The 13,824-nt window shown below is 47.5% G+C and overlaps 1 long non-coding RNA gene across 1 annotated transcript in view; it reads right to left on the bottom strand.

The window, feature by feature from the left end:
- Positions 1-13,824, bottom strand: part of LOC308072958 — an 81,190-nt gene that overhangs the window by 66,886 nt on the left and 480 nt on the right. Inside the window, exon 2 of the long non-coding RNA XR_013931858.1 lies at positions 1-13,824. This exon is cut by the window's left edge and continues 66,886 nt beyond it. This is a non-coding gene — a long non-coding RNA (uncharacterized lncRNA).

The raw sequence follows: 13,824 nt of genomic DNA, 5'->3' as shown, positions 1-13,824 counted from the left end.
TCGTGCACTCCAGAGAAGAGCATCTAAACCAGACCTGAACCACAACGTGGAAGCAATTTGCAAAATGCAGAGGCCAACCAGCTCTGCTTCGGCACAGAGACAGCAGAGTACCTGAGCACACAACCTGCCAGGGAGGTGCCAGCAGCATCACCCTCCTCTCCCCCTCTGCCAGCATCATCTCCCACACAAGCAGGTGAGCGCAAGCAGGGTGAACGCCTGTATCTCCAACCCCACGAACCTGGGGTCAGAGCAGGCTGCTGAGAGATACCTGTGCCTGCCCTGCTCCAGGTCCCCAGCACTGCTGCCCGCAGGGGAGCCAAACCAGGGAACGCTGGTTACTGACGGGGCTTTAGCAGCAGGAAGAATTAGAAGAGAAGCTTTCGTGGCCTTGGATCTTAATGAGATTCATTTCCAAAAAAGCCCAGGGTCTCACTGCAGTTTCCAAGCAGAAAGAGATCACCTGAGGACTTTGAAAGAGAAAGAAGAGGTACTTCATTAGCACTTCAAGAGCAGAGCTCAGCAGGAAGGGAGAGAGGAGAGTTGAGCCCAGGTCACACATATAGCAGGGCAGCGTTTTGCTCCATCTGTGGTACGGACCTTCGAGTATGCTGGATTCCAGGTTAAAGGAATATGCACTTGTGCATGTTCTTCTATAAGCGAGATGCCACTTAAAGGTCACACTGAAACTGGCCTCTCTGTGATTCCCTAGGAGTAAAACAGGATTTGCGGCTATAGTAATTAAAGAAAAAAACACCAGAATTACTGTTTAGGCTGCACATAGCCTGGGATCTGGTTTCAGGGGCTTTGCAGGGACATTCCATGCCACTTCCAAGGACTTGTTAAAAAATACTTCATACCAGCAGAGTTCTGTGGTATTTTTTTTCCTGCTAGTCCTGCAGGCTACCACGGGGAAATTCACTAGCAGGATTTCTGTAGGACTCTGACTCACACAGGAACTTTTATTACTGCTTTTAAATATTTGACTGCTGGCAGAAAAGTTATTAAATGTTTTACCAGACGTGGCCAGAAACTCTTTATAAAAACATCTTGGCCTGGCATAAAGCATATGTCTCTACTTATCTCTGCAGCATGTGCTCAAAGCTTTCACGTGTCCCCTGGCAGTGGAAGAAACTTGGGACCTTCATGCTTGTAGGCTGTGGATAAACAGAGCATCCAGTGTCCTGTGCTCGTGTGAGTAAATCTTCTGGTATGCAAATAGTCCTGCTGCAATAAGCAAGGTATATCAAATTTGCAGGACTGAAGAGGCCGAGGCCCCAGTACAGACTTTGGGTTATGGTTCACATGCACAGCTCTATGGCCTGATCCTGCCAGGATCTGTCTACTCAGCCACTCAATCCTTACTCAAGGGATTAAGCTGTGCGAGGAGCTCTTACTCTTGCAAGTAGTCCTATTAATGTCACTAGGTTGGGTGACGTTTTCAGTACTGCGTGACAATGTGTCACTTTGCTCAAAGCCCTTTCCCCTCCATCATTGTTTTTTCTCCCTTCATCTTTCTCACATAAATTAAGATGAAACAAAGAAAAAGCATCCCACAAACCAGAACAGAGATGAACTCCATCCCAGCGCTGCATGGAAGAAAGCATGAATAAAATCACTGCCTATTTCTGCTTTCACAACAGCAGTAAATCAGGATGTTCTGCTAAAGGGGCTGTTCATCAGAAGTACTTGTGCCTGTATTTTGTTGCTCTACTCCCTGATTATTTTGCTGTGTGATATAATGATCAAAAGCAGTGGATTATCACTAAAAGCGCCTGCTGCTTACCTGCTTAGATAGCTGTGTCAGGAAAGGAACAAATACAGCTTCAACTTGTCTTCATCCTGGAGCTGAACGCACCTGCAGTGGTGATAAACACAAGTGGGTAAGTGGAAAGAGACAGGATCTGCATGGCAGAGGCCGAGCAGACTGAAGCAGCCCCATTCCTACTGCATGGCGCAGGGACATGCCCAGAGTGCCGCCTCCTGCTTTATGGGGGTTACCTCTGCAAGGGCCAGTTTGGTACTGCTAACCACCTAACGTCACCAGCTCAGATCTGCTGGAGATTTCACGCTCAAGCAGCCCCGGCTTGCTCTGGGCTCCTTCCTAACCTTACACCAGTGCTGGAGCAGAGCAGCTTGGAGCTAGCTCAGGGCGGTCCCTGCGGGCTTCGCTGTAGCCAAATCTCGTGCATTACAGAGCTGTCAGCGAAGCTGAGCTTGGGTGTAATGCAGGGGAGATTCAGGCCCAGCCTCTGATCTGCACCATTTCATTGCAGATTAACCTCAAATTCCCACATTTCAGTGTCTTCTGCTTGGGTGCAGACGGCAGGATTGGGGCCTGCTGGGCTGGAGGTGCAGAATGACCCTTTGAGAATTCCAAAAGGCTCACAGGTGGCCCTCCTGGTGCAAGCCCTCCCTGCCCCCAGCCACGCGTGTGCACCGCACCGGCGCACACTTCACCAGCTGCATCCGAACCGTCGCTCTTGCACTTGCGTGTCATCACGGACACCCACGCGGGCCCAGTGGGAGCGAGCCACGAGCCCCACCGCATCCATCTACCGAAACCCGAGGAGGAGGATGGCTTTGGGTTGCAGGCTGCTTCCTCCCTCAGGTCTGCAAGCGCTCTGAGCAGCCCTGCACGTCCCAGGGAGCCAGGCAGGGCAGAGCCCGCTATTAGCAAGGGCCGCTGGTGCCCTCTGTTGTCACAAAAAAATACAGGAGCCGCTGAGAGCACGAGTGGGACGTGCCACCCGGGATGGGGTGCAGGGCACGCACCTCTGGGCTGCAGGTGCTGGGGCAGGGCTGAGCCTGGCAGCTCCCAGGGAACAAGGCAGGCTGACAGTAAGAGCTGGGTGGGTTTAGCCTTGGGTTTGAGCGCCACTGGCACCCACAGAGGGCAACTTCTCCTGCAGCTCCTTCGTGTCCTCAGGGATCTGCTGCATCAGCCAGGGGACCTCAGAGCACCCCAGGACGTTGTTTCTGCCTTCCTAAACAGTTACAGGGCTGCGTCAGAAACAGTCCATGGAAGTCACAGCCAGGTTTCTCAACTAAATAGTACACAACAGAATCCGTATTTCCTTTAAGAAAGGAGTGTGGGTTATCAGTGGGTGAGGGCTGATGCCTCAGCACATGCGGTGGCACTGAGTAATCTCTGCTGAGAACAGGGCTCAGCCCCTGCTGCTCAGCTCAGTGAAAAACTGCCAATTCACACATCGCTTTTCACAATGCAAAATACCAGCACGTTCCAGCACCAGCTGCTCTGAGCATTCCCATGGGCTGGGCCCAGGATCATACATACCAAGTGCTTGCAGGGCTGGTATGCAGGGAACCTCACCCGCAGCCCCGGTGCTGCTCTGTCCCCTCCCGCCTTCACCCTGCAAGCCAGGCCACAGGGACATGCAGCGCTCTCCTGGGCTGGCTGTGGGATTTCAGAGTGCCTTCCTGGAAACCCACATCTCAGTGCACTTCATCAGCAGTGAAGCTGGTCCCACCGTCTGCTGTGTGAGGCTGGGGAGAGGGCTGGCAGGCAAATCGGGTTACAGGGCCAAGTCTAGTCCGGCTACTCAGAGAGTGCCTCTTTTTGTCAAAGATACTGAAATCTCCAACACAGGGGGCTACATGGGGAACAATGTCCCTAAATAAATCTCCTCCTAAATATATGGCTTGTGATTTTCTTATGGTCCTGGCCCAGAGACCCCCAGTTTGGGCTCTGGAGCCCGTGGCCTCAAAAGACTCATCTGACAATCCAGCATACAGCACCAATTCCCCTCATCCTCTTGAGGGGCAGCATGCCTCACGCCAGCCTCCAGGCAACAGCAGAGCCCTGGGCATCACTCAAGCACAAGGTTCTGGGGTCCGTGAAGGTGGCTTGCAGCCTCCCACCCCATTCCCCAGCATAGCAGGGAGTCTGCATTCCCTACTCACCTACTAACAGGGGCTCAGCCCAGCTGAAGACATCTGTGTGTCTTGGAGAGTCCTAGGCTCAGAGGCTTTTCAAGGCTTGCCGATGATATGATGATACAGCCAACACCTTAAAAATTAATATATGAAAACAGGGTCTTAATGGGAGTAGACAGATTTGACTCTATACAGAGCAGAACAGACATCAGTAAGAAGCGACTGGTTTTCACCTCCGCAGCAGCTGTAATTTGTGCGCACACACAAGGCAGCACTAGTTAATTAATATTTTAATACTAATATATTTAGTACCTATGACAGAAAACATCCTTATGGTCTCTAAATGTTTGTGTAATTAAGTCTTAAGGTTAACTGTTATTGGAGATGAAAGAAAAAAATGCTACCCGGTCAACTTGGCATAAGTTTTACTTTTTGCGAATTATCTCTGGTAAGATGCAATTTATCTGTATTTTTTATTAAAAATAGCTGCAACAATTGCAACCTCTGATTGCTTGTTAACTTCCTGCTAATAACGGCAGCTCAGGAGTTTCAGGTGTTGTGATTATGTGCTGTATTTGTGCAGTTTGGGAATGGTATTAACAACATACAGGAAATCTCTCCTAAAAATCGCATTGCTTCCTTCAAATCCCACAAACACTCCTGCCTCCAAAGACCTCATCCCAAATATCTGTGGGAATTACAGGCTAAGGAGCCACAGACACAGCTGGGGCAGCTCACCAAGCCCTAAGAATGAATATCAATCAAATACTGGGTGGTGCTGAGCGTTAAGCACAGATGACCCTCCCCAGAAGTCACAGTCTTATCTGAGAGGGCAACAGGACTCAGTTTTTCACCAAAGGCAAGTTTTTCACACAGGCTGTCTTAAATTCTGCATCATTGCTTGAACATTCAGTCACACAGCAGAAATGCAAGATAGTATAGTGATCTGGACTGTTCTCTGGGTTCTGAGAATAACCGAGAGCAGACCTTATCCTTGTCATGCCAGCTGCTAGGCTGGACCCCAGCCCTCCAAGCAGACAGAGCCCCTCTGCATGGGCGGCACTGCTTACAGCAGAGGCAAGCGCTATCAGCCTGTACAGCCTGCCTTAGGAACTCCTAGATCAGCACAGTCTATTTTATTTAACAATCCCATTTCCTTTTCCTGAATTTCTGGAAAGAGCCTGGCATGGCTCCAGGTTTTTCTCTCTAAAGCGCAGCCTACTTATGGAAATAAAAACATTTAGAAAGGGATTGGCCGCGCTAATTGGCTGAACACCTCCAGCAGTGCCTAGACACTCAAGGAGTAGAAAGAGGTGTGGAGCTTCACACCTTCTCCTGTAACCACAAAGACAGTCTGTTTCCAGCGCAAAGTATCTTTGCTTGTGTGTCGTCTCCCCTAGCTGCCTCTATCGGTCCGTACCAATTCCCTGCACAGCGGCGGGCAGGGGCTGCCCAAGCTCCCAGGCCCCAGCAAGCTGCACACACGCAGGGGGATAACAAGGTTTAGGAAGGATCTATTTCATGACAAACCCCGTGCAGAAGCACAGCACACGCAGTGCTCTGCCTGCTGTAGACCACACAGATACGCGGAGCTCCTTGCAGTGGCCCCAGTATCATTTAGACCAAGTAAAAGCTAACATAATAAATAACAAATCACTTAATTGCATTGTGGAATTTGGGGGCCTGATCTCATAACAAAAACTTTGTGGACTCCCTCATGCATCTGTGCAAACCAGGTAGGAGCGGGCAAACTACTACAAGGATGCTGTTATGGTGTTACAATAACATCTTCAGGATGTTTGTGGCTCCATCTGGATCCACATCCATTCAAAGTGCACTCCAAAGAGCTCATCCATTACAATAATTTACAGAGGGGAGATGAGAGAAGATAGAAAAACCCTAGCTAAAACTGTGCAAAGAAGGATCCAAAGTTGCTCCTGCACGGTCAAGGTTGCTCTTTCTGGTTCGTTTGAACTTTCAGGGTCTGAGGGAGATGCGACTGCTCAGCCTGGAAAAGAGAAGGCTTGGGGGGATCTTATCAATGTGTATAAATATCTGCTGTAAGGGTATAAAGAAGCTGGAGCCAGGCTCTTCTGAGTGATGCCCAGTGAAAGGACAACAGGCAATTGCATAAATTGAAACACAGGTTCCACTTAAATCCACCAAAAAAAAAAGAGAAAATACATTTTTACTGTGAAGGTGGCCAGACACTGTAATAGGTTGCCCAGAGAGGTTGTGGAGTCTCCATCCCTGGAAATATTCAAAACCCAACTGGACACAGCACTGGGCAACCTGCCCTAGCTGACTGCTTTGAGCAGAGGGTTGGAATAGACAATCTCCAGAAGTACCCCTGACCTCGACTGTCCCTTATTTCTATAAAGAGAGATTAAAATTAGAATTAATGGAACATAAAAATATCTCAAAAAACTGGAAGAAGCTGTTGAATGAGGCACGCCACAGGTACTTCAATGGATGCTTAAGTGAAATGTTCTTGGCTTACAGATGTTACAAGATAACTGTGCTGTGCTTTTTCTGTGCCCCAGGAGCCAAAAAGGGACCAAAGGGAAGCCGGCAGTCATCAAGCAGAGTGCTTTCACCTCCCAGGCTGCTTTCTTTCTGAATGGGAGAGTCAAGCCAAGTCATTGCTAAACATACATTTTTAGGATGATCATCCTGAAAACTGTATTTTTCAAAATAAAATTTCATTTAACCAGGAATATTTATCCTGTGCTTCTTTCAAATTAACATGCTACACACAGCCTTTGGCCAGTGCTGTTCATTCTGTTTGACCCTGTACTTCTCCTGGAAAGCAGGTTTGTGGGTTTTAAGATTCACAGGTTAAACACACAGTACAACTAGATATCTCCCCATTGCAGGCAGAGAAAAGCACAGAATTCTTGGCATTTTAATCACCTCATGAGGATCAATCGATGATTTTATGCTTTTTTGCAGAGAAGGACAGGACAGGGAAAAAAATCACATATATCGATTCCCAGCCATCAATGAAATGAATAATAGGGTGAAATGTCCTATGTAAGTTCTTTGCAGGTCTTGTGAAAGCTGCCTGCCAAGGAAATGTAGCTGTGCATGTAGGTTGTGATTATGCTAAAGAGGCACTAAATTAGTACATTACATGCCCCATTTAGCACTACTGTGCAAAATCTGAGAGTGCTAATACATTTTGTTTCTAGGGTCAAGAATCATTAAAGAATGGATTCATGGTCATTCATTAGCCAGGAAATTAAAGTTTGACAGCTGCTTTTCAGTTCTGATTTCTCTTAAATGGCAGTATTATATTAGAAGGCTTTTTTTTTTTTCCTTCAAACATTCCAGGCTGTAGAATGGTGAGTGTCATCCCTAAAGCACGGTATCCCCAAGTCATCCAGCCAGCTTTACTTTGTTAGAGTGCTGTGTGGCTTTGGGGATTATTTACAGGGGCTGAAAATGTTGCTGTGTGCTATTGAGAGTGGTTTCTTGCTTAGCTATATGGTTGTAAATGATCCAGGTTTGGAGCTGTAACTCTGCTTTCTGCTAGATTTACATTACAAAGGAATCATACATTGTGCAAGCAGAAACAAGGCCCCGCAGTCCTCTGTGGGCCACCAGCCCCCAGAGAGAAAATGGAAATTATGCATGTGTATTTACAGAGAATGAGCCCTTTCATTAAAACAAAAGGAGCAAGTAAACCAACAGTCCTCTCAACTCTCAGCAGGGCTCAGGGCAGGAGAAACCCTGCTTGCCCACGAAGGTAGGCTCATAACACGGGGCTCAGGGGAAGAAGTCCTTAGTAACCCTGACAAAATTCCTTGGATTAGGGTCTCCCTTCTGCGAAAGCCTCTGCACGTGAGAAGCCTCCCTGAACTCAATGGTACAACTCACAGGAATACATGCCACATTGCAGACACAAGTGTTTGCCAAACCACCGTCCAGCTGACAAAACGTATAGTCCAAGGCAGAGATTAGCTGACACTTGAGATGGCTTTGTTCCCCACTCTGTATCAGCAGCCACTGCAAATATATAAGCAGAGATACTCCCCTTTTCTGCTTTCCAGTTTGCTCCAACTAAATTTATAACAACAACAGTAAAGGTCTTGCTTGCCCCACACAACAGCCATCCTAACGAGAGCCATGTTTTACACCTCCATAGCATTGTTCTTCCTTACATGCCTGAACACATTTTGTACACAGCAGCCAACATCTGGGCATCCTAACTGTCCTACAGAGCTAACCCTGATGTCCTGTGTGAATACAAGTAGCTACATGCTCACCTCTCTGAAAAACTAGTATCTCTCTGCAAAAAAACAACACTGAAATGGCAGTTTTGCATGGGAGAAAAGCTGAAGGAAGGAGGAGAAAGAAGAAAAAAAAGATACTCTTGGGGAAAGAAAAAAAAAAAAAAGAAAAGAGAAAACGCAGCAGCCTGGAGCCTTCTATTGATCAGAGTCCATAGGCTGCCTTTGATTAATAATCTCTGCATCAATACCACAACTAATGTAATACCCAAATATGTTGCATTAAAAATGCTAACATCCAGTTGGATTGATCTAGTTATTTGTACTTACAAGAGACACTCAGTCCCAGTCAGAAGAACAGTGATATGACTGACTGTATTGCTAAACAGGAAAATGTAGGAGAAAAAAAAGTTATTTCAAATTCCACTCACCACAAAACACTGTCCTTCCCAGGCAGACTAGCAAATAACCCCCCAAACTTACAAAGTACATCTGAAAAACTAGGACACTTACAGAGCAGAAACAGACTAAATCCAATAATTTATTCATTAGAAATTATTTCCTCTCCTATAAATTGGTAGAATCGAAAGGCCATATTTTATAGTGATAAAGCATTGCTCAGTTCTAAAGAGTCTGTGCTCTTTGATAAATTTCTGCTGAATGCATTTCTCTTTTGCTGAAATGTTGCTGTCCCCAGAGAGCAGAGCAGCAGACAATGGAGCATCACCAGCCAGACTTTGGGTTTAAGTGCTTTACCCAGTCCTGTCTTAGAGGTGTTCTGTATCAGAACAATCTGCCTCTACCCTCGAGGATTATTCAGCTGCCCTATTACAACTTGCTGTTAATGTGCCTCCAGCCCCAAGGGTGACAAGATGCAGGAACTGGGCCTCAAGCATGGTCTGGTTGGAAGGACCTCAGTGGGGATCCAGCCTCTGCGTGATGTGATCCCAGAGTCTTCATGGTGTGCAGCGTTTCTTGGACCCCATGAACATATTTCCACAAAATGCAGCTGATGGTCTGTCATAACCAAGTGACTCCAGGAGCTGCAGCCCTCCTGAGAACACACGAGTACACAGAAAACACACAAATACCCAAATCCTCAAACAAATCCACGGAGAGCTGCTGACACGCAGCTTTGATGCTGGCAGCCTAGGCGCTACATTTTCTCTGCTCAACTCCCAGTTGTGCTTGCTGGTACAATCACAAATGAGCAGAGTCAGGGACCCAGACAGCCCTGCTACACTGGGACCAGTCCGCACGGCCCCAGTCAGGTAAGGACATTTCGTGCCCTTTCCTGTTGCTGCTTTCTGCCACTAGCCCCACCACAGCCATCTCACTCCAACAGCATCTCCGGGCCATGTTTCACAACGCTGACAACTATTCTTCTGCCAGGCTGTGAAAAACCAACTCTAGCTAATGTGTTCTGGAGATACCCCCTCCCTGCCACCCTAGAAAAGATGCTGCAGGAGGCAGATGTGCAAGCCCAAGGCAGCGGAGAGGAAGGTGCTTGAAAACGCTTGATGAGTCTCCTGGGCCGAGTGTTATCTCCCGTTTCCTTTGAGAGCCCACAAGAGACAGCCTTCCCAAAGCAACCTCTGAGGTGGCCCGCTCAGCTTTTGTCTCCCTCAGCAAAAAAATTTCTGCCCCAGCGGCTCTGAACAAGGCTTCCATTAACTCCGTCCCCGTGAGGGCAGCACGTGGGACAAAAAGCCCAACACTGCGTCCCGGCCCTCAGACAAGCCTGGAAACAAATGTTGCAGGAATTTGTCAGAATAAAATCACCCGCTCGGTGTCACCGCATAAATTTACCTACCTCAGCGCCTATTCAGGGCCCTTCCAAAAGGGCAATATTAACAGAGAGAGATCGGACACTGTCTCTATAGCAACACCACCCCGGAAAAATTACGGTTGCCCCAGCAAAGGGAATCCCTGTTTTAGGAGCCCCACCAAGGTAGGGGTTAGTCTTGATTTTAAAAACAATTCCCCTTTGACTTACTTTTCTTCATTGCAATAAAAACATTTAAGCAACAAGAAAGCACCAACCTGAGCAGAAGGAGGGCAATGGGACGATGCCCAGTGTGGAAGGGATACAGCAGAGCTATGGTGTGCAGCACTGCAACACGCACGGCTGTCAACAAAATAAATCACCAGTCCACTGCTGCAGGTCCACTGCAGGCAGGGAGAGCTTTACTGATGCTATTAGTCCCAAAGCAAATTCCAACGCACAAGTTATCTGGATGCTGCACCTGAAAACTAGAATGAAAAGCATAGGTAAGAGTTCCAGTTTCCATTGAATCAATAATCATCTCTTCCCCCTCCAAAAAAGTTCCTGAAATTAAATTAAGTGCCTTTAAATTGTGATGAAAACAAAGGCAAGAAGAGCCAAGAAAGCTGTTTGAGAGCATGAACAAAGGAGGAAATCGGGACTTGCTGAAATGAAACACTGCAGGAGATATTAAAGCCAATCTAGCCAAAGATCCTTTAGCTCTTAAATCAAGGGGGCAGATCTACTGTATGTGGGGTAGAAATGAATGAGACTTTAAGTATGCCCCAAACTAGATAAGCACAATGCCCCAGTTTGTGCATACAGAGACGGGAGCCTGAGAGCAGCGACTGGGTGACTAATGGGAACAAGCATGAGAAATAGTGTCATTTGGGGAAATCAGCCCACACAGCCTCCATTCAGGGCTTATGTGTTGCATAGCCAGCAGCAACTCCATTTGCCTGCTTTTCATGCTAGTGGCATGATCCAACCTTGAGCCTCCGGTAATGCTTTCAGTGTTGGCAAGCATTTGAAACACTTGGAAGTTTGGGTCTCAGGTGATGAATTTCTAAATTTAGTATGCAAGAAGCAGTTCTGGAAGGCAGGTGATCCAGCAGCCTCACAGACACTTTCACTTCATGATTCTTGACAATTTATGACATTGATCTGCATTAAAACCAAAGGAGAAAGCTTGAAATAGCCCCATAATTATGCTGCAGAAAAGCCTTAGATGACCTTCCATTAACACCTACTCTGCACTAAATGCTGAGCATCAATTCACACTAAGATGAAAACTGGTCTTGTAGCTGTGTTTAATATGACAGAGGGCTCAGCACCCCACTACTACCCTGGCTGCAGATTTGTCCACCTGCTCACGGGTATCCTAGTGAAGGTATCCTGAATGATGGGAAAGGCTCAACAAGCTCTGCTAGAGGGGTGTTTGAGTAGACGTCTGGAGGAAAGACCCTGAAGTGTGTGTCTGAGCTGTGGCTTCACACAAGCACTTTCTCCCACTGAAGTAAAGACTTCCAGATCTGAAAGTATCATAAACTACTTGGGGCTAATCTGTCTGTCCAAGCTCCAGCTGGAAAGTAAACTCATCCAGCTGAAATACTGCTGGAAAGGTTAATGCTTAGGAGAGGTGTTTAAGTCCTGGGAAGGCAGGAGCTAAGTCAGTTCAGATGAGACGTCTACTTCTAAGATACATTTGTACAGTTAAATTATGCTTGCAAATAATACGTACTGTGGGATGGCTTCAACAAGTAGAAAAGATAAATTGTAATACATTTACACCTGATGGTTTCACAAAGGACAGCATGCAGGGGTGCCTTCTTGGTGGCTCTTTACTCTTACAGATACACCAGATTCCTCCCTCTGCTTGCTTCCCCACCCTTCCTAGGGCTCTGGGCTCCTCCAGCTCCATAGCACTGGGCCCAGCACCAGCTCCTTGCCTGGCCTTCTGGAATCTCACCCCAGAAGAGAGTGGAACAGGGAGAAAAACACTCCAGTAGAAAACCCCACTGCATGGCTTGTAAGACCTCCTATCCACAGCCAATGTATAATCACAGTTCATAACAGCAAACAGCCCCCTCCAGATACCTGCCAAAAGCTTTCAGAGACCAGTATGGTCCTAAGACATGCTCCCTTCTTGGTCTCCGTTTCTAACCTGCCAGATTTACTGGATAACCTTCTCTGCAAAGTGATTGTCTCAGTCCCAGTGGTGAGAAATATTTAGAGGCTGATGCTACATTTGATAAACAGCACAACCCTTGGCAAGCAGCTAGCCAGACCCTTCCCCTCAGCAGTGACCACAGCTTCTCCTTATTAAGCTCTTTATGTCATTAAGTGGTCCCCCTGGGAACAGCAGAGAGCACAACTGGGAACATTAATGATGATCTACAGCATTACAAGAAAAAGCTCAATGAATCAATGCCTCGTGCCTTATTCCCATAGCTGTGACCTGTCCCCATTAGTAACAGGAGAGAGTGTGAACTGGGAGAGACCTCCCCTTCTCCTCTTTCTCCCTTGGGGGGTCTGTACTGCTCAGCACTGATAGCTGCTTGCAGGCAACCAAGGTGACTCCGGCTGACTTGTTGCCCTCACACATCCCTTGTGTCAGTCCTCAATGAAATGGTGCAGACACCAGAAGCTGGGACCAACACCGGCTCTATCACACATCTCTTCTGTCAGCTGGTGGCAGCTACATTCACTACAAAAGCAAACACCCACCTTCTCTCGTGACAAAAAAGAGCCATCAGTGGGCACCAGGGCTCAGGAGTGCAACCTGTGGGAAATATGAGGCAGAAAGGGAGGATTAGGAGTTTTTAGGCTGCTTTAATAAAACCCAAAAAGCATGCATAAGACACCAGCTTACGCAAATGGAAAGCAGCTCTTACCTCCCGAAATGAAGATCTGAGGCACATGTTCAAAGTGTACCACAGGAACCCAGGTGCATGGCCAGGGGATTAGGAAAGGGCTTTACACCTGCCCACATTCACTCACAGCTGGGTTCATACCCCGATCAAACAGCTTATAGCAGCAGGAGGGACTGGGTGAAGGAAGGGGTCAGGGGGATGAAGCTTTGTGATTGTTGCAAGGTGATTAAGACAGACCCACATCACACACAGCCATGAGCTGTCATGCTCTGCGACTGCCACCAGCATCTCTTGTCCATGTCCCCTGTCCTGCTGCAGAGCCCTGGGGAATGACTGCTTGAGAGGTTCCCGCAGTAATACTCTGCGGGCAAGGACTGTCTGCAGGAACAGACCTGTGCTTGTCTGCCCTGGGCTACACAATAGGGACATAGGGGTTTCTACCTGCAGGAATAAAGATTGGTGAAAAACTTGGAAACTTGATCACATTTTGCCCATATTTCACGTACATGCTTGGCAAATAAACCAGCAACCCTCAATTATGTTAAATTCTATACTTAAGGTCACTCAGCCACAGGGTAGGGAGGTATGTGCACGTACCTATCCATGGCACAAAAGCAGCTCCAAGGCTGTCTGCAGGGAGTGGTTGTGCTACACAGGCCTTGGGTTTCCCTCGTTCTTCTGAGTACCTAGTACTGTATTTTTTTCCCCTTAGAGTAACAGCAAGGACTATACGAAATGAAATACTTTTGCATTTCTTTGCAAGGGATTTTTTTTTTTTGCAGGGCTAGGAGTCCCCTCTCCAGCAACGGTAATGTGAGAGCTCAGTGTTCACGTAGGATGGCACCGAGGGGGCACAGCAGTAATAGGGCTTATACAGATGGTAGATAAGGGGACTGCGGAGCTTTACAGCTTTCTAGCAGGCTTGGCAGGAATCTCTATGGCACACAGGGTACAGGTCCCAGGACACTGATAATGATGCTCACGCTGGTACCAGTCAATCTCTTCCACCTTTCCCCGAGATCCTGCTTTCTTGCAAAAAGGATTAACTAATAACAGTTGC

The sequence above is a fragment of the Falco punctatus genome, assembly GCF_963210335.1.
Source record: "Falco punctatus genome assembly, chromosome: 13".
NCBI lineage: Eukaryota > Metazoa > Chordata > Aves > Falconiformes > Falconidae > Falco > Falco punctatus.
This window is presented reverse-complemented; position numbering and strand designations above follow the sequence as displayed.